At 33.2% G+C, this 20074-nt stretch overlaps 1 pseudogene; it reads right to left on the bottom strand.

Annotated features, from left to right (window-relative positions):
• Positions 1-2832: 2832 nt before the first annotated feature.
• Positions 2833-3898, bottom strand: LOC146938986 (albumin-1 pseudogene; annotated as a pseudogene).
• Between the last annotated feature and the right edge of the window lie 16176 nt (positions 3899-20074).

The following is a 20074-nucleotide window of genomic DNA, read 5'->3' on the forward strand; positions in this document are numbered from 1 at the left end:
TCAATAAAACTAATTAATGTTATATATTTGGATAATTCAAGTTTTTTTTTTTTAAAACAAAGTTTATTTGTTGTTAGAGGAATGCTAGCCACAGTCTCTCACACACTCTCCTTTAAACACTCTCTCAATTATTGGGCCACGTCATCATGTTTTTAAATCCTTTACCGGGTAACCCATTTTGCCTGTTTAGACAGTTTTAGCACCTTTTTTATTTTTTAGGGGAAAAACACCTTTTTAATTACTATTTTTCTCAGATATGGAACAATGAACACATGCCAATCTCGTTAAACAAAAAAAATTCTCACACATACTCTAAAATCTGGAATTTTTCATTTTTCTCACACTCAAAAGAAATCACATGAAAGGGAAACACCCAAACTCGTCGGAAAAAGAAAACAGAACCTTCCCAACAAATTCAATGGTGCAAGACCCTAATTAACAAGACATATCTCCACACGGTGATAATAAGGCCTTTCTCAAATGAAAGCATAAAAAAGACGAATTTACAAGGAATTTTTTGTTCTACAGCAAACCAAGAGTCGTTATATTCCCAGTAGAAGCTTCAGTTTTACGGTCTTCAAAAGTATATTTTTTTCTTCTTCTTTTCACATATAAACCACCATAAATTAAATAGAATCTGAATCCGTGAATGCAAATCACAACGTTGATGGCGGCGCATCTCGTCGAAGCTGGTGAAGAAACGTTTCAGATGGCACAAAGAACAGCGGTCTGTATAGTGGCTTTAATTTGCCGGTTACCGGTTAATGGGTTTTGAAAGGAGACTGACGTGGGCCAATGAAAAAGAAAGTGACAAAAAGAGAGTGTTTAAGAGACTGTGGATAGCATTGCTCTTGTTGTTATCCTCAAAAAAAAAAAGTTGTTACCTATAATAAGGGTTCCGTGAAGATTACTCTTACTCATCTTTTTCTCAATAAAACTAATTAATGTCATCTATTTCTTAAATTGAAGTTTGTTTATTTTTTAAAATGAAGTTTGTTTTTTTAGTTATATGGAAATTTAAACAAAATTTGCTATCTATGATAATGATTCCATGAAGATTACTCATACTTACTGTTTTTCAATAAAATAATTAATGCTACCTATATGGAAAAATCAAGTTTGTTTTTTTTAATCTACAAATTTAAACAAAATTTTATTACCTACAATCAAGGCCGGCCCTGGCCAAGTGTAACAAGACTGTTGGCACAGGGCCTCACAATTAGAGGGTCCCAAAATTTTTAAAAAAAGATTTATTTTTTTGTACGTACGGACAAAGTCTGTCGCTAAATGTCACTTTTCTGTAGGTAAAAAGTCTGTAAGATAGCAATTTTGTTGTCAATTATGAATTGTTCATAAGTAAAGGCGGGGTGTCCGCGGTTCGGTTTGGATCGGTTTTGAGGTAAAAAATCAACCGATCCAAAATAAAAATCACGTGCGGTTCGGTTCGGTTTGGATGATTATGTTAAAAAAATCCGAACCAATCCGATCCAAATATATGCGGTTTAATTTGGATCGGTTTTTGGATATCCAAAGTGCAACATGTAATTTTTTTTATTAATATTAATATTACTCATACATCGTAAAATAATAGGTTTGATACAAAATATGACATAAATTTATTAAAAAAAGTTAACATTACACAATGAAAATGATTGATTATATTTGAAATAGAAGAAGTAGTAATAATATAGATTAAATTAATGCAATATATAAGATTAAATACCAATAATAAATATATTAATGCATTATATAATACTAATAAAATAATAAATAAGTATAAAAATTTACTTTTGTGGTTAGGTTTGGTTCGGTTCGGTTTTGAAAAAGCAATCCGAAATCCTATCCGATCATAGCGGTTTTTCCAAAACAACATCCAAACACATCCAAAAATATTCGGTTTTTTGCGGTTTTCAGTTTTTTTGGATCGGTTTGAGGTTTTATTTTGGATCGGTTTGGATTTGAACACCCCTAAGTAAAGGTCTATATATTTGTAGGTAAAGGTCATGTTTGAACCATTGCTCATATATTTAACTACAACTTAATTGTCTATCACTATAAATAGTGTTGGATTTTTTTTCAATTCTTCTTAAATGAAAAATTGTCAAGTCCATAACCGGGCCTCCGAATTGTCGGAGACGGCCTTGCCTATAATAATCGTTTCTTTAAGACTTGAAATTCTATAAATAAGATGAATAATTTTTATTTTGTTTTACACTTATTAAAACCAGAGTCATGAGAATTGGAGGTTAACAAAAAAAAAAAAAGTCAATTTGAATATGTTAGTTTAACTTCTAAAAAAAAACTTCTATTTTCTGATTATGAAAGTTAATGACCAACAAAAACTCAATTTTTCCCTATCCTAATCATCTGCCACTTAAGCATATTTTAATCATTTTGCAACAAAAAATCATATTTAAAAGAGAGAGAAAATAATTGTCAAAAGATAGAGATGATTTGTTTCTATATCTTACGACATATCATAATGAATTTTAAACAATGGATGAATTAAAGCCAAAACACGAGTAACGAATGATTCACAACTTATAAAGTACTCCCTTCGGTCACTATTATAAGCAAAATTTCACTTTTTAGATACATTGAATAATTAATGTATCAAGTCTATAATAAAGACTACATACATTAATTATTCAATGTATATAAAAAGTCAAATTTTGTTTATAATAGTGACCGGAGGGAGTAACACAATATATTAAAGGGCCACATCCATGCACATACATCATTAATTGAAATTTGGATGGATATCTAAAATTCAATTATTTAGTCGGAAACAAAGACTATTTATTTAAAGTGGCTTTTTTGGAAATATCAATATTAAGCAGTAATAGGCCTCTTCAAGAAGTCTTTTGAGGATTTAGAGTTCGAGGCAATCTTGAAGAATGCGTCTTCTGCTTCAGACTCAGAGGTAAAACACCAGCCATATTCCAAAATAGAATTGGGATAACGTCCACAAAAACTCCCACTACCTTTCTTTGTGCAATCAGCATGAGACTGACATACATTAGAATGTTTCTCAACCATCTTCTTAGGATCTACCAAAGATTTAGAAAGGCATGAACCTGAAAAAAGACTAGTGATGTGGCACTCACAACCAACATCACAATGGGGAGAATCTGGGCTGCAACTAATCAAACAATCTGCAGCTTCTACTTTCTTCATGGGGAACATCACTGTAAATGGAAAATTTAATTGAAGTTTGAACAAAACACACATACCATTATTAGAAGGAAAAAAATACTGACCAATTTTAGATAGGAAAGAATGTGAAATTTATCACTTCCATTTTAAAATTAAGTTAAAAATGATTTCATATTTTCCTTCATTTAATTAAGTTTTGTGGAAAATATAATTTTTTTAGTAGTGGACGGACGCAAGCATATACACATGTCACATATGATGTGGCTTCAAAGTTGTAACATATACTCCCTCCGTTTCAAAATGAGTGTCGTTTTAGGTGTTTGCACACATATTAAGAAATGCAATGATTAAGAGAAAGAGAATGATTATTTTACCAAATTATCCTTATTAACTATTGGTTAGTTTTAAAAGTAATACTTTGGAAGTAGTGTGCAGAGTATTAATTGGAGGGTACAATTGAAAAGAAAAAGTTATTATTGCATTGAAAACTGAAAGCGACACTCATTTTGAAACAATTTTTTTTGACTAAAGCGACACTCATTTTGAAACGGAGGGAGTACTTCATAAATCAATATTTAGGAGAGTAGATAGTCATAGTACCATTATTATAGATTAATTTCTCATCATGAGTTCTAAAATATATATCATATAAATAGAAATGCATGGTATAGGTTAAAAAATACATACAGAACGCGGCAAGAAAGAAGACAGCAGCAAAAGGAGCAACCTTAACATGAGCCATTGTTTGATCAAAAGAGAATACTATTGTTTGTTAATTATGAGCTTAGCTTTGTATTGCATTGGTTCATTTCTTGCATGCACAAATTTATAGACAAAATTAAGAGTAAATTACACTCCCCTCGCCTTAAAGATGCTTGAATTACACTACCCTCCCCTCTTATGTTAAAAAATACACTTCCCTCCCCTCTTTTTCAAAACACATTAGAAAATATTTCACTCCCCTCCCTTGAGAGAAGCTTGAATTACATTCTCCTCTCTCTTATGTTAAAATCTACGCTTTAGTCCCTCAATAATTTTTTTTATTTTATTTCTAATAATCTAGCAAAAAAATAATCTAACACACTTCAAAGAAAAATAGAATTGCGGGTTCATTTTAATATAATCAAATTTTGAATACATATTTTTCTCTATTTTTTATTCACAATTTCGATCACATAGTTTTAAATCCTATTATAAAATATGAAACAACCCAAAATAAAATTAAAATATGTGAAAAATTACTAAAGTCGATTAAGTATGATTATTTAAAAGTGAATTTTATACTCTAAATTATAAAATTAATAACAAAATATTTAAATTTAATTGGCACTGACATTTAGGTTATAAAGAAACAAATTTATATTTTTAAAATGGTGATTCAGAATTATTATATATATATATAAAAATATTTATTTATGTTAAAATAGATTAAAGTGTACTCCAAGGGATGATGTTCTAATTCAAGCATCTTATAGGGGAGGGGAGTATAAATTTTACTTTTCAAGGGAGGAAAGTGTATATTTTAACATAAGATGGAAGGAGAGTGTAATTCAAGCATCTTTGAGGGGAGGGGAGTGCAATTTACTCCAAAACTATTGCTTTTGCATGATCCACTGATCCGGAAATTGCGCGAAATAATATATTGCCGGATATATAAGGCAAATTCTATGGTACATCCAAAAATTTGAGTGTACCGGTACACCAAATCATTAAATTAATTAATTCAATTAGTTTTTTTTGAAGAAAAATAATTATTTTCTATCATCGACAATTATAATAATTAAATCCTATTTACCAAAAGTGTCGACGAAATAAAATATACTTTTTTATTTTTATTTTTATTACTCATACCAAAGAATATTGATTATTTTTTATGAGAAAATGTTAAAAATTTAATATTATTCTTATAAACAATGAAATGTTGTTTTTTCTTATGAAACGATGTTTTCTAAAATTATAAATATTTACAAATAGCTTTTTATTTTATAAAATGATCGTTAACTTATAAATTTATGAAGTAAGAGTACTGGTACACCTCAATTTGTAAGGTGTACCGTAGAAGTTCTCGATATATAATACTATCTATTTCTATTTTCTATATGAAACTTAATGACTACCAAAAATACAATCCTGCCCCTTTTTAATTTTTTGACACGTCATCAAAATTATATCTTTTTATGTCTTTTGCTTCAACCATTCCCTATTTGTTCTCTCTTTAAAAATATGAGAAATGATATTTGTACAACCATTTTATGACAACTTTTGAACAACTTTCTCTCTCATACTCACATGATCTTGTTATCCCCCTTCCTTTTTCTCTCTCCATTGTTTTTAACCAATAAAAAGAAAGAAAAGCAAGGTTGTCACTAAAGTTGTCAATAAATGGATGTACCAATATCATTGCTCTAAAAATAAATTAAACCAAACTCACTCAATTAAAAATTAATTAAAACAAACTCACTCAATTAAAACAAATTAACGAAATCTTAATCCCAATCAATACATACATACATACATACATACATACATACATACATACATACATACATACATACATACATACATATATAAGTCAGGATCCGTTGACACCAAATCTCAACCGTAAATCTATTTTAATCAAAGGCTAATAAGATTCTCTAAATTGACTCACGCTAATGTACAGTAGAAACTCTTTAATTTAATACTCGGTAAATTAATAAACTCTCTAAAATAATAAATTTGTCCGGTCCAGACTTGGGCCAATGTAAAAAATTGAAAAACTCGATAAAATAATAAGATAATAATTTTTCGGGAGATCCCTTTATAATTTTCGGTCCCAAGAAAATCATAAATTAATAATTCATAGAAACTGAAAAAAAAATATTAAGAATACATTGAACACATTTGTTCCTCTTGATTACATTTACTGTACTTCAAAAGTCATTATTGATTTCCAATGCATATGAACACAGTAGTTACTAATTTACGTTGAATTCCAAGGTTCGCTGCAACGTAATTCTAAGAGGCATAGACTAATTTGCCTTTTTGTTTGGTATGTACAGTATAATTACTTAAAAACTCTTTAAATTAATAATTATTAATTTATCGATAAATTAATAACTCTCTAAATTAATAAATTTCTCCGGTCCTGACATTATTAATTTATAGAGTTTTAACTGTATATCCTTACTTAATTACTTTTGATGGCAATTTAAAATCATAATGATGTTTGTTGACAAAAAAAAAAATCACAATGATGCTCAATTGTTTTTTCTGGACAATGCGCTGCTCTCCACCACATCCACTCCTTGATTTATTTCTCATATAAATTGCAACCTATACAGATAATTTATTTATTCATGAAATCGATTTGAATTAGAGGAAGCAAATGAATTCATGGTATTTTGGATGGCTTCACTTTGATTGGTGGAATTCTAGGTGTGAAAATTGACTTTTGAAATTCAGATATGTGAGAAGCAAAGATTGCTTTTAATTGTGTTCTTGAGTTCTTTAAATTCAAACAAAAAAATTGTTTTTTTTGAAGAGGCCAAAAAAATTGTTTTTTAAATTGAGTTCTTGAGTTTCACCACTTTTAATTGAGTTCTTGAAATTCAGACTGAACAATTATTCTTGAAATTGAGTTATTCAATTTCTAAATTGCTTTGATTGGTGAAATATTAACATGAAAATTGTGTTTCTAAATTTTGGATGGGTTTGCATTGATCGATATTGGATGGGTTATTTGACGTGTGTTGGAGAAGATGAAGCATTGGGCATGGGATCAGGTGAGATAAGGAAAAAAAGATACAAAAGTTAGTTCAACCAATAATTATGGACCATTGGATTAGACAAAATTGATGGTTGAGATTTGGTGTCAACGGATCCTGTTTATATATATATATATATATATATATATATATATATATATATATATATATATATAATTCCACTTCTAATCTTCAATAATTAAAACAAACTTACTCACTTGTGCGCTCTATATACAAAAAGACTCAAGTCTTTTTTCTTCATCAACTTCTCTTATGCGACTCCCTTCCTATTTACACCGATTTTTGGGAATGTAAACTTCATTATCCATCAATGGTTTATGACCGGATAAATGTCTTTTTTAAAGTGTTTGTTCAAGTCTCGCGGTTTATGATATCACTTCATGTATTCTTTAAGAACAAAATTATTGTTCTTATTAATGTTTGAATTGCATTCAACATCGTTTAATAACAAGTTGTCTCATGACAACATGATAGAAAAATGCTCAAGTGAGCATATTCAAAAGGAAGGAAAGTAAAGAAAGATGAACAGAACTGCAAATTGCAAAAGAAAAAGGAAAATAAAACAAGAACAAAGTAATATTAAATTGCAGGGAATGTAAATGGTGGTTGGAATATGTCAACCTATACACTCCTGAACCTGTTTGTGTAACACCCCGTTCTCCCAACAACGTAAATATTAATTAATTTAATCAGAGTAATCACAAAACGGAGTGTCACACTACTCTTCAAAATTTCATAAATAGAAGATATCCATTTATTTAAAACCAACATTTAGAATATTTTAATAAACTGCAGCGGAATAATTCTTTAAAAATATAACTTCAACCAAATTCAACATCAATGAAAATCTTGGCACAAAGGCCTCAACATAATTCAACTTTATTTTCAACAACGATAAACTCCAATGACAAGTCTTTTCCAAAATATGTGATACATAAAAGAAATGAGAAGACATTCGCGACGATTCCCCATCCTAATATGTATCAGAGCCCTAGACACTTGAGCCGACCAAACCTACAAGCCATCATTACCTGCAAGTTACCCATACGAAGGACAATATTTTCAAGCAGAAGGGGTGAGAAACTTATCCAATAATAATAATATATAATTCATCAAATTAATGAAAACAACAACATATTCACAACATGCATCATTAATAATGTATATAAAGAATACATATAGCCACAACATAATCATTTTCAGCAACAAGGAGCAGCAACAACGACAACTTCATTATCAACAACAACACCGACAACTCGACAATACGACAACGGCAACAACAACTCGACAACGCGACAACGACAACAACAACTCGACAATGCTACAACGACAACAACAACTCAACAATGCTACGACAACAACAACTAATGCATCATGCAGGTGGTACCAATCTACGCGCGTTGAATGCTAAGCATTCCAGGGCATAAGCCCCCAACAATTTGGATGGTCAAAGCATCCCAGGGCATAAGCCCCCAACAGGTGAATGATAAACATTCCAGGGCATAAGCCCCCAACGGTTGAATGATGAACATTCCAGGGCATGAGCCCCCAATGTGAGTATGCAAATGGACTCAACTTGTGTATATCAACATACAACTTCAACAACGACGACAACAACAACAACGTATGTGCCTAAAACAATTATGACACACTCCCCAACTTCGACATTAGACGATACAACAACGTCAACAACGGAAATCAACAACATAGCATATATATATAAAATCAATTACATTCATCTCAAAGTTCAAAACATCCTTCAAAAGCAATTAAGTTTTGATCAATAGAACATAAGCCAATATCCATAAAACACCTCGACTAAATCCCTAACACTTAAGTTTGTTGATTTGGGGCCTTACTATACATCTTAGGACCCCTTTAGAGGCATAGAAATAGGTCAAAAATAGTCTAAGTCAATACTTCATCGTGGCACGTTAAGGTACCATCGTGGCACGTTTGGACAGCCTAAAAGTGGTTTCGTTCCTGGGAAAATCGTGGCACGTTGGGATGCCATCGTGGCACGTTCATAGTTCGACAGACAACATCAGATTTTTTACCTCTTACGTTTTCGTGCGTAAAACCTAAACCGTTAATCCGTTTTCGATGCCGTTTTCGCCCATGCGCTCCTGACACTAAGCTCTATCATATTCTACAGAAAAATTCAAGTTTAAACCACTCAAAAAAATCGTTTTCCAAAACCCCACAACCCTAATTCTTAAACTCGCCGACATCTCATCTAATCACATAGTTTTAGCTTCAAAATTACTTCTGATAATCATTATGGGGATTATCTAAGGTCTAATTACAGTCTCTTCATTAATCTAATAACTTTTCATCAATTAATCCTCAAACTCCCTCAAACCCTAATTCATCAATTTTCAAATTATATATTATGATTATTGAAAGGAATCCCACCCTTTACCTTAGTTTAGATGAATCAAAAGCTTACAGAATTGTTCCTCCTCTTCTCTTTGCCTCTTCTATGTTTTCTCTTCTTCTCCCAAAAAACTTATGTTTTCTTTTGTACGTGAAAAATGTTTCTGACTTCTCTCTATTCTATTTCCCAATAAACATAACCTCTCCTTTATTTTTCTTAACTCCCTTAAACTCACATAATTACTAATTAACTCCCATTAACCAAAATATTAATATTTTACTCCTATTTTTATTTCTCCTAATATTTCCACAAATAATAAAGCCATATTCATTTAAATAATATACACCTACATAAATCATATATTTCACATAAAATCACACATATATATATATATATAACAAATAAAATCATATAAAAATACCCACACATCTACTAAAATATTAGAACAAAAATGGGGCGTTACAACTCTCCCCAACTTAGAGAATTTCGTCCTCGAAATATTACCTCAAGCAAACAACTCAGGATATGACTCCTGCATCTTACTCTCCAACTCCCAAGTAAGACTTTCACCAGCTGCTCCTCCCCAAACAACTCTCACTAGAGGTATCTCCTTGCCTCTCAACGTCTTCACCTTGCGATCATCAATCCTCAAAGGTAAAGTTTCTACCGTAAGGTTGTCTCTAACTTGCACATCATCTCTAGGAATGACATGTGAAGGATCCGCTACATACTTCCGAAGTTGCGACACATGAAACACATCAAGCAAGTTCGAAAGATGTGGTGGCAAACCAACTCTATAAGCCACCGTGCCAATTCTCTCAGATATTTGATAAGGACCAATAAACTTCGGAGTCAACTTCTTGGACTTCAATGCACGACCCACACCGGTCATAGGAGTGACTCTCAAGAACACATGGTCACCCTCGTGAAACTCAAGGTCCTTCCTACGCTTGTCATGATAGCTCTTCTGTCGACTCTGCGACGCTTTCATATGCTCTCTTATCATCTTGACCTTCTCCGTAGTCTGCTGAACTATTTCAGGTCCCAACACAATACTTTCACCCGACTCAAACCAACATAAAGGAGTCCTACACCTTCGACCATATAAAGCTTCGAAAGGTGCCATACCAATACTCGAATGGTAACTATTGTTGTACGTGAACTCTATCAATGGTAGGTGACTGTCCTAAGCTCCACCTTGCTCAAGTACACACACCCTCAACAAGTCTTCTAATGATTGAATCGTTCTTTCTGACTGACCATCCGTTTGCGGATGATACACTGAACTCAACTTCAACTGAGAGCCCAAAGCTTCTTGCAAGCTTTTCCAAAATCTCGAAGTGAACCTCGGATCTCTATCCGACACAATACTCGACGGGACACCATGCAACTTCACAATATTATGAATATAAATCTCCGCCAACTGAGCTACTGAATAGGTGATATTAATCGGAATAAAATGTGCTGACTTAGTCAATCTATCGACAACAACCCAAATGGCATCATGCCCTCTTTGAGTGTTTGGTAAACTCGTCACAAAGTCCATAGAGATGCTATCCCATTTCCATTCCGGCACATCTAAAGGCGTCAACAAACCAGCAGGCTTCTGATGTTCAACTTTCGATTTCTGACAAGTCAAACACGCATAAACAAAGTGTGCGACATCACGCTTCAACCCAGACCACCAAAACAGTTTCTTCAAGTCATGGTACATCTTTGTAGCTCCCGGATGGATACTCAAGCTACTTCTGTGACTTTCTTCTAAAATCAACTTTTTCAATTCATTATTATCAGGGATACAAATCCTGCCTCAGAATCTCAACACTCCTTGATCATCAACCTGGAAATCACCATCTGCAGTCTGATTACTAGCAACCATCAAGTCTACAAATTTCACATCAACTTCTTGTGCTTCCTTGATACTCTTCAAGAAATCATTATTAATTTTTAACATACCCAACTGCACACTCTGAGGTGCCAATTCACAAACAAGGCTCAAGTCTCTAAACTGCTCCAGTAATTCAAATTCTTTCACCATCATAGCCGACATGTGCAACGTTTTCCTACTCAAGGCATCTGCAACCACATTAGCTTTACCCGGATGGTAATTTAAGCCAAAATCATAATCTTTCAACAACTCTAGCCACCTTCTCTGCCTCATATTCAACTCTTTTTGATCAAATAAATATTTCAGACTCTTATGATCACTAAACACTTCAAATCTGGAACCGTACAAATAGTGTCTCCAAATTTTCAACGCAAAAACCACTGCAGCTAACTCTAAATCATGTGTAGGATAGTTCTTCTCATGTATTCTTAACTGTCTCGAAGCATAAGATACTACCTTTCCATCTTGCATAAGCACACCACCTAAGCCCAACTTAGACGCATCACAATATACCACAAAAGGTTTATCCGGCTCTGGTAAAATCAAAATTGGAGCTGTCGTCAATCTTCGCTTCAACTCGTTGAAATTATTCTCACACTGAGCATCCCACACAAAAGCTTTACCTTTACAGGTCAACTGAGTCAATGGAAGTGCCAACTTCGAAAATCCTTCGATAAATCTTCTGTAATAACCAGCCAAACCAAGAAAACTTCTGATCTCCGTAGCTGACTTAGGAGTCTCCCATTGCGATACCGCTTCAACTTTCAACGGGTCAACTGCAATACCACTACCAGAAATAATATGGCCAAGGAAACTTACTTCACTTAACCAGAACTCGCACTTTGACAGTTTTGCATACAACTTCTTTTCCTTCAGCACCTGTAAAACAATCTTCAAATGTTCTGCATGCTCTTCTTCATTCTTAGAATAAATCAAAATATCATCAATAAATACAACCACAAATTTATCTAGAAAAGCATGAAAAATTCTGTTCATATACTCCATGAACACACCAGGCGCATTAGTAACACCGAAAGGCATCACTTTATATTCATAGTGTCCATACCGTGTCCTAAAGGCCGTCTTCTGCATATCTTCATCCTTCACCTTAATCTGATGATAACCTGACCTCAAGTCAATCTTGCTAAACACTCGAGCACCCACTAATTGATCCATCAAGTCGTCAATTCTCGGAAGTGGATACCTATTCTTTATCGTCACTTTATTCAGCTGACGGTAATCTATGCACAATCTCATGCTACCATCCTTCTTCTTAACTAGCAACACAGGCGCTCCCCAAGGTGACACACTTGGTCTTATAAACTTCTTATCAAGCAAGTCTTCTAATTGTTTCTTCAACTCTACCAACTCTGAAGCTGACATACGGTAAGGAGCCATCGACACCGGCTTCGTACCCGGCACTAGATCAATTGAAAATTCAACCTCCCTCTCTGGTGGTACATCTGGAATCTCATCAGGAAAAACTTCAGGAAATTCATTCACAACGGGCAATCTATCAATTACCGACTGATTTTCCACAGACAAATACGCCATTAAAGAAAACATCAAGTCTCCATCATGTTCTCACTCCTTCAGCTGCTTAGTAGATAACAATTCTGCTCCACTCTCTTCTTCGGCAGAAGAAAAACACAGCGACTTAGTAAAACAATTAATACGAACATGGTTGTACTCCAACCAGTTCATACCAGGTATTGGTTCTCTACATAGCAATCAACAATCAGAACAACAAGGACAATACAAAATTGTCACACAACACTACTAGGCTCGACACGACTCTACTAATTGGCCGGACGGACCGACTTGCTCTGATACCAATTGTAACACCCCGTTCTCCCAACAACGTAAATATTAATTAATTTAATCAGAGTAATCACAAAACGGAGTGTCACACTACTCTTCAAAATTTCATAAATAGATGATATCCATTTATTTAAAACCAACATTTAGAATATCTTAATAAACTGCAGCGGAATAATTCTTTAAAAATATAACTTCAACCAAATTCAACATCAATGAAAATCTTGGCACAAAGGCCTCAACATAATTCAACTTTATTTTCAACAACGATAAACTCCAATGACAAGTCTTTTCCAAAATATGTGATACATAAAAGAAATGAGAAGACATTCGCGACGATTCCCCATCCTAATATGTATCAGAGCCCTAGACACTTGAGCCGACCAAACCTACAAGCCATCATTACCTGCAAGTTACCCATACGAAGGGCAACATTTTCAAGCAGAAGGGGTGAGAAACTTATCCAATAATAATAATATATAATTCATCAAATTAATGAAAACAACAACATATTCACAACATGCATCATTAATAATGTATATAAAGAATACATATAGCCACAACATAATCATTTTCAGCAACAAGGAGCAGCAACAACGACAACTTCATTATTAACAACAACACCGACAACTCGACAATACGACAATGGCAACAACAACTCGACAACGCGACAACGACAACAGCAACTCGACAATGCTACAACGACAACAACAACTCAACAATGCTACAACAACAACAACTCAACAATGCTACGACAACAAAAACTCAACAATGCTACGACAACAACAACTAATGCATCATGCAGGCGGTACCAATCTACGCGCGTTGAATGCTAAGCATTCCAGGGCATAAGCCCCCAACAATTTGGATGGTTAAAGCATCCCAGGGCATAAGCCCCCAACAGGTGAATGATAAACATTCCAGGGCATAAGCCCCCAACGGTTGAATGATGAACATTCCAGGGCATGAGCCCCCAACAGATGTGAGTATGCAAATGGACTCAACTTGTGTATATCAACATACAACTTCAACAACGACGACAACAGCAACAACGTATGTGCCTAAAACAATTATGACACACTCCCCAACTTCGACATTAGACGATACAACAACGTCAACAACGGAAATCAAAAACATAGCATATATATATATATAAAATCAATTGCATTCATCTCAAAGTTCAAAACATCCTTCAAAAGCAATTAAGTTTTGATCAATAGAACATAAGCCAATATCCATAAAACACCTCGACTAAATCCCTAACACTTAAGTTTGTTGATTTGGGGCCTTACTATACATCTTAGGACCCCTTTAGAGGCATAGAAATAGGTCAAAAATAGTCTAAGTCAATACTTCATCGTGGCACGTTAAGGTACCATCGTGGCACGTTTGGACAGCCTAAAAATGGTTTCGTTCCTGGAAAAATCGTGGCACGTTGGGATGCCATCGTGGCACGTTCATAGTTCGACAGACAACATCAGAATTTCTACCTCTCACGTTTTCGTGCGTAAAACCTAAACCGTTAATCCGTTTTCGATGTCGTTTTCGCCCATGCGCTCCTGACACTAAGCTCTATCATACTCTACAGAAAAATTCAAGTTTAAACCACTCAAAAAAATCGTTTTCCAAAACCCCACAACCCTAATTCTTAAACTCGCCGACATCTCATCTAATCACATAGTTTTAGCTTCAAAATTACTTATGATAATCATTATGGGGATTATCTAAGGTCTAATTACAGTCTCTTCATTAATCTAATAACTTTTCATCAATTAATCCTCAAACTCCCTCAAACCCTAATTCATCAATTTTCAAATTATATATTATGATTATTGAAAGGAATCCCACCCTTACCTTAGTTTAGATGAATCAAAAGCTTACAGAATTGTTCCTCCTCTTCTCTTTGCCTCTTCTAGGTTTTCTCTTCTTCTCCCAAAAAACTTATGTTTTCTTTTGTACGTGAAAAATGTTTCTGACTTCTCTCTATTCTATTTCCCAATAAACATAACCTCTCCTTTATTTTTCTTAACTCCCTTAAACTCACATAATTACTAATTAACTCCCATTAACCAAAATATTAATATTTTACTCCTATTTTTATTTCTCCTAATATTTCCACAAATAATAAAGCCATATTCATTTAAATAATATACACCTACATAAATCATATATTTCACATAAAATCACATATATATATATATATATATATATATATATATATATATAACAAATAAAATCATATAAAAATACCCACACATCTACTAAAATATTAGAACAAAAATGGGGCGTTACAGTTTGCTCCCATGTCGTGGGTGTCATAGAGTTTTTAGAAATCAAGAAACCATTTGTTCTTATTACAAACTGATAAATATAGACCTTGTAGGAAAAACTATCACTAAATCCTACGGTCTAAATTAAAAGTATAAACAACTTCCTATAACTTCCTAAGACACTAGGAAATAACTTCTATGCACATCAACCTTGTCTGCTGCGATGCTCCACTTTGCCTTATTGCACTCCAATTATAACTTCAGATTATTTCTCCTTATCTTTGGTCGAAAACCATATATGCATGAAACACAATAAAGCACTTGGTCGAAATTGCGGTACATTGAAGTCTGTATGTTATTGGTCGAAATCCCTTTGCACTTTACAGCATGTTGAAATAACCCATCTGACTTGTCGAAATATAATCATGATTTCGACCAAATAATTTATTTTTTGTATTAACACTTCCAAAACAGTCCCTTCATTGAAAAAATCTCATCTTCAAGCTAATTTCATCTTCATCTCTCCAAAAATGTTATCTTAATCAAATCTCAACGCTACTTTAAATAATCAACCACTCAATTGGTGACAAATCCATATTCATTAAAAAAGTTTATCTATGAAGTTATCTTAATCCACTCAATTGGTGACAAATCCACTCAATTGGTGACAAATCCTTCATTGAAAAAAGTTTCTCCTTATCTTTGGTGACAAATCCACTCAATTGGTGACAAAAATGTTATCTTAATCAAATCTCAACGCTACTCTAAAAATGTTTTCATTTTCTTTTTATTTGCTTCATGATTCACAAACTATGAAGTTTATCTAGATTTGGAAAACAGACAGTTGTGTTATGAAGATTACTCTTAATCACTTTTTCAATAAAACTAATTAATGTTATATAGTTGGAAAGCTCATGTTTGTTTTTTGTTTTAAACAAAGTTTATTTGTTGTTATTTGCAAAAAAAAAAATTAAAAAAAGTTGTTACCTATAATAAAGGTTCCGTAAAGATTACTCCTACTCATCTTTTCTCAATAAAACTAACTAATGTCATCTATTTCTTGAATTGAAGTTTGTTTATTTTTTTAAATAAAGTTTGTTTTTTTGTTATATGGAAATTTAAACAAAATTTGTTATCTATAATAATGATTCCATGAAGATTACTCATACTTACTGTTTTTCAATAAAATAATTAATGCTACCTATTTGGAAAACTCAAGTTTGTTTTTTTGTTTAAAGAAAGTAAGTTTTTTTTTCTTTTTCTAATCTACAAATTTAAACAAAATTTTATTACCTATAATAATCGTTTCAATAAGACTTGAAATTCTACAAATAAGATGAATCAATTTTATTTTGCTTTACACTTATTAAAACCACAGTCATGAGAATTGGAGGTTAACAAAAACAAGAAGTCAATTTGGATATGTTAGTTAATGACCAACAAAAACACAAATTTCCCCTATCCTAATCATCTGACACTTAAGCATATTTTAATCATTTTGTGTCTTTTGTAACAAAAAAATCATATTTAGAAGAGAGAGAAGATAATTGTCAAATGATAGAGATGATTTTGTAACAAAAACTCCCTTTATCAAAATAAACTAATTATTTTTTAAAAAAAATATATTTTATTATGATAAACAGACACAAAATTTATTTTGATTTTATTTATTTATAAAATCTCTAAAAAAATCTATAAATTATTTAATGTTAAAATCATTTTTATTTTAATTTGTATGAAAGGGCCCTATGAATTAGATGTTAAATTTCAATTGTGCCTTTATTTATTATGAGCAAGAATATTAAAAATACTGGTTGGTGGAATTAAGAGTAATTACCTAGTCTGTCTCATTTTAGTAGTAATTTTAGCATTGTTCATTGTTTTTAAAGAAATGATTGGTTGAGTATAATTTATTAAAACACTTTTATTGATTGTAGTTAGTATAGTAGTTAAGTGGTGTAGCATTTAATAAGTAGAGGGAGGGAGAAAGAGAAAAAGAGAGGGGAGGATCAAACATCCTTTATCAAAGCATTCATATGTGAAGTAAGTTCTAGTCAAATTGCATATTTCCGAAGCTAATTGGTTGGCCAAATGGTTTTACACTACTGTAGTACTTCATCCGTTCCTTTTTACATGAGTAATTTACAAAAATCACTGATATTAAGAAAAGTTGTTGTTTGTTAAAAAAAAAATTGTTGGACTAGTAAAATCGCCTCAAATGTTTTTAACTATTACTAGATTACCTTTAATTAAATATATATTTAATGTTAACTTTTCATATACCAAGACAAATTAGCAGTATTAATAATTGGTATATTTAAAATCTATCTTCTACGACATGTTTTCAACCATGATCAATTATAAGTATCTTTTACAAGAGGAGTTTTTCAAAATTTAACAAAAGTTCTCATCAAAGAAATACAAGGAGAAGATGGAGACTTTACAAAAAATGTAATTTTTAAAGATATTCTTTATCACTATCATATGATTTTTCCTTTACATAACAAGACATTTATACATTTATGTTATCATTTTACTAATTATTATTAGAATAAACAATAAACGGTCGTTATCTAAGATAACTTATCTTATTTTTATTTTATATACACAGGCAAACCAAAATAACTTATCTTATTTTTCTTTTATATACACATGCAAACCAAAATACGTCAAGTTGATAAATAATTTTGTTATATGCTTCGACAATAATTTGTAGATAAATCGATGTACGAATAATTTCCATTAATATTTAAAAATTTCAAAACTGTAATCAAAATTATACAAACAAACACAATAAAATATATGTTGTAGTATGCCTCAAAATTGGAGTTTTGAAGGGTGCAAAATCGGGGCCTGATTTGGACAAATTGGTGGCCGATTTTTCAGTGTTTTTCAGCTTTTTTCATACGACAAAAATCTGTGCCCGATTTTGTCAGCAACAAATAAAACAGAAACATATTTTTGGGCTGAGATTTGTTCCAATTTTTGAGGGATTCTTTTACTATAAATATAGACCTTGTATCAGATGTAAACCTGAGAGAGAGACGAGTAAAGAGCCAGAAAACAAGGTTTAGAAGCCAACACTGAAAGTGGGATTTGTAGAGTTTGCTCTTGGCAACAAACATTAGGGTTGAGATTGATTCACCTTGGAGAAACACTATAAGGATTGAGTCTCTTGGTCACGGGAAAAATTGAGACTTTGGGTAGAATTAGGTTTGAAGACTAATTCTTGTAACCTCTTTTGATATCTCTTTGTAAAGTTACTCATCATTATAGTGGAACGGAGGGCTACTCTCTCCCCTAGAGTAGGTCAGTATTGAACCAAACTGGGAAATAAATTCTCTCTCTCTCTCTCTCTCTCCCTCCCTCCTTTGTTGTTCTCTTTTTGCTTGTGTTTATAACTATCACCCACATTGATTTTGGTTGCGTGATTAATTTTCTCTACACATCAAGTATTTTATTTGTGTGATTTTTTAACAAATTCACAACAATTGGCAGCCACCATGGGGCAAGGATCAAACAATAATCACGTACATGGGTTCAAAGTGGGATGCTGAGAAGTTTACCAGAGATAATGATTTTGGGTTATGGAAGGTAAAGATGGAAGTGATGTTAATACAACAAAATTGTGCGCAAGCTTTGAAGGGTGAAGGTGCGTTACCAGTCACCATGTCACAAGCGGAGAAGACCGAGATGGTGGACAAGGTCAGGAGTGCCATTGTCTTGTGCCTCGGGGATAAAGTTTTGAGAGATGTAGCGAAGGAACCAACCACGACATCGATGAGGTCAGAGTTGGAGTCTTTATATATGACAAAGTTTTTGACTCATTGGCAATTCCTAAAGCAACAACTCTACTCATTAAAGATAGTGGAGTCAAAGGCCATCGTGGAGCAACTTACGGAGTTCAAAAAAAAATCCTTGATGACATGGAGAACATTGAGGTGCATCCTTAGGATGCGGATGATTTGATGGTGTCTTGTTGGGGAGATGAAGAAGGTGATGTTTCTCACCTTGGGAATGATGCCTTGTGGAGAGGTGGCTGTTTGGAGAGACGTTAAACACTCAACATCAACATGGAGAGGTGGTGGGAAGAATACTCATGGTCAGTCTGAAGAGGCGGAGGTAAGAATACTCGTGATCAGCTTTTCAGGTGGAGATGCAAGGTGAAAGGCATAATGGAAGTACTCATTTGGAAGTTGAGGTAGAAAAAGCTCAACTTGAGGTGGAGTTAGTGACACAGGGAATGGTAAGACTATGGAGACCTTGGGTGCTATGGTCTAGTTGTGAGCAAGGGAATTCTTCAAGAAGACGGAAGACATTTCGGGGTTTGAAGAATGTATGGCATGACTTGTGGGATTACCGGAAAAGACCAAGGGTAATTGGAAGCAAGTGAATCTTCAAGAAGGAAGAAGACATTCTGATGGTTGAAGAGGTTATGGTGTAGACTTGTGGAACTACCTAAAATTCCTAGTGTAGTTGGATGCAAGGATCGTCTTCAAGAAGGCGGGAGGTATTCCGATGGTTGAAAAGATTGGTTGGAAGCTTGTGGAGCTACATGGTGTATTTGGAAGCAAGGGAAGATGAAGCATGGAGAGAGAAGCAAAGTGATTGATGGTTAAATTTGCATCATCATAAATTTAGATTCAAGGTGGAGAAAGTTGTAGTATGACTCAAAATTGGAGTTCTGAAGGATGCAAAATCGGGTCCGATTTGGACAAATGAATGCCCGATTTTTCAGTGTTTTTCAGCCTTTTTCATTCGGCAAAAATCGGTGCCCGATTTTGTCAGCAGCAAATAA

Source organism: Medicago sativa, chromosome 3 (assembly GCF_051527215.1).
Source record: "Medicago sativa cultivar Bolivia chromosome 3, Bolivia_mono, whole genome shotgun sequence".
NCBI lineage: Eukaryota > Viridiplantae > Streptophyta > Magnoliopsida > Fabales > Fabaceae > Medicago > Medicago sativa.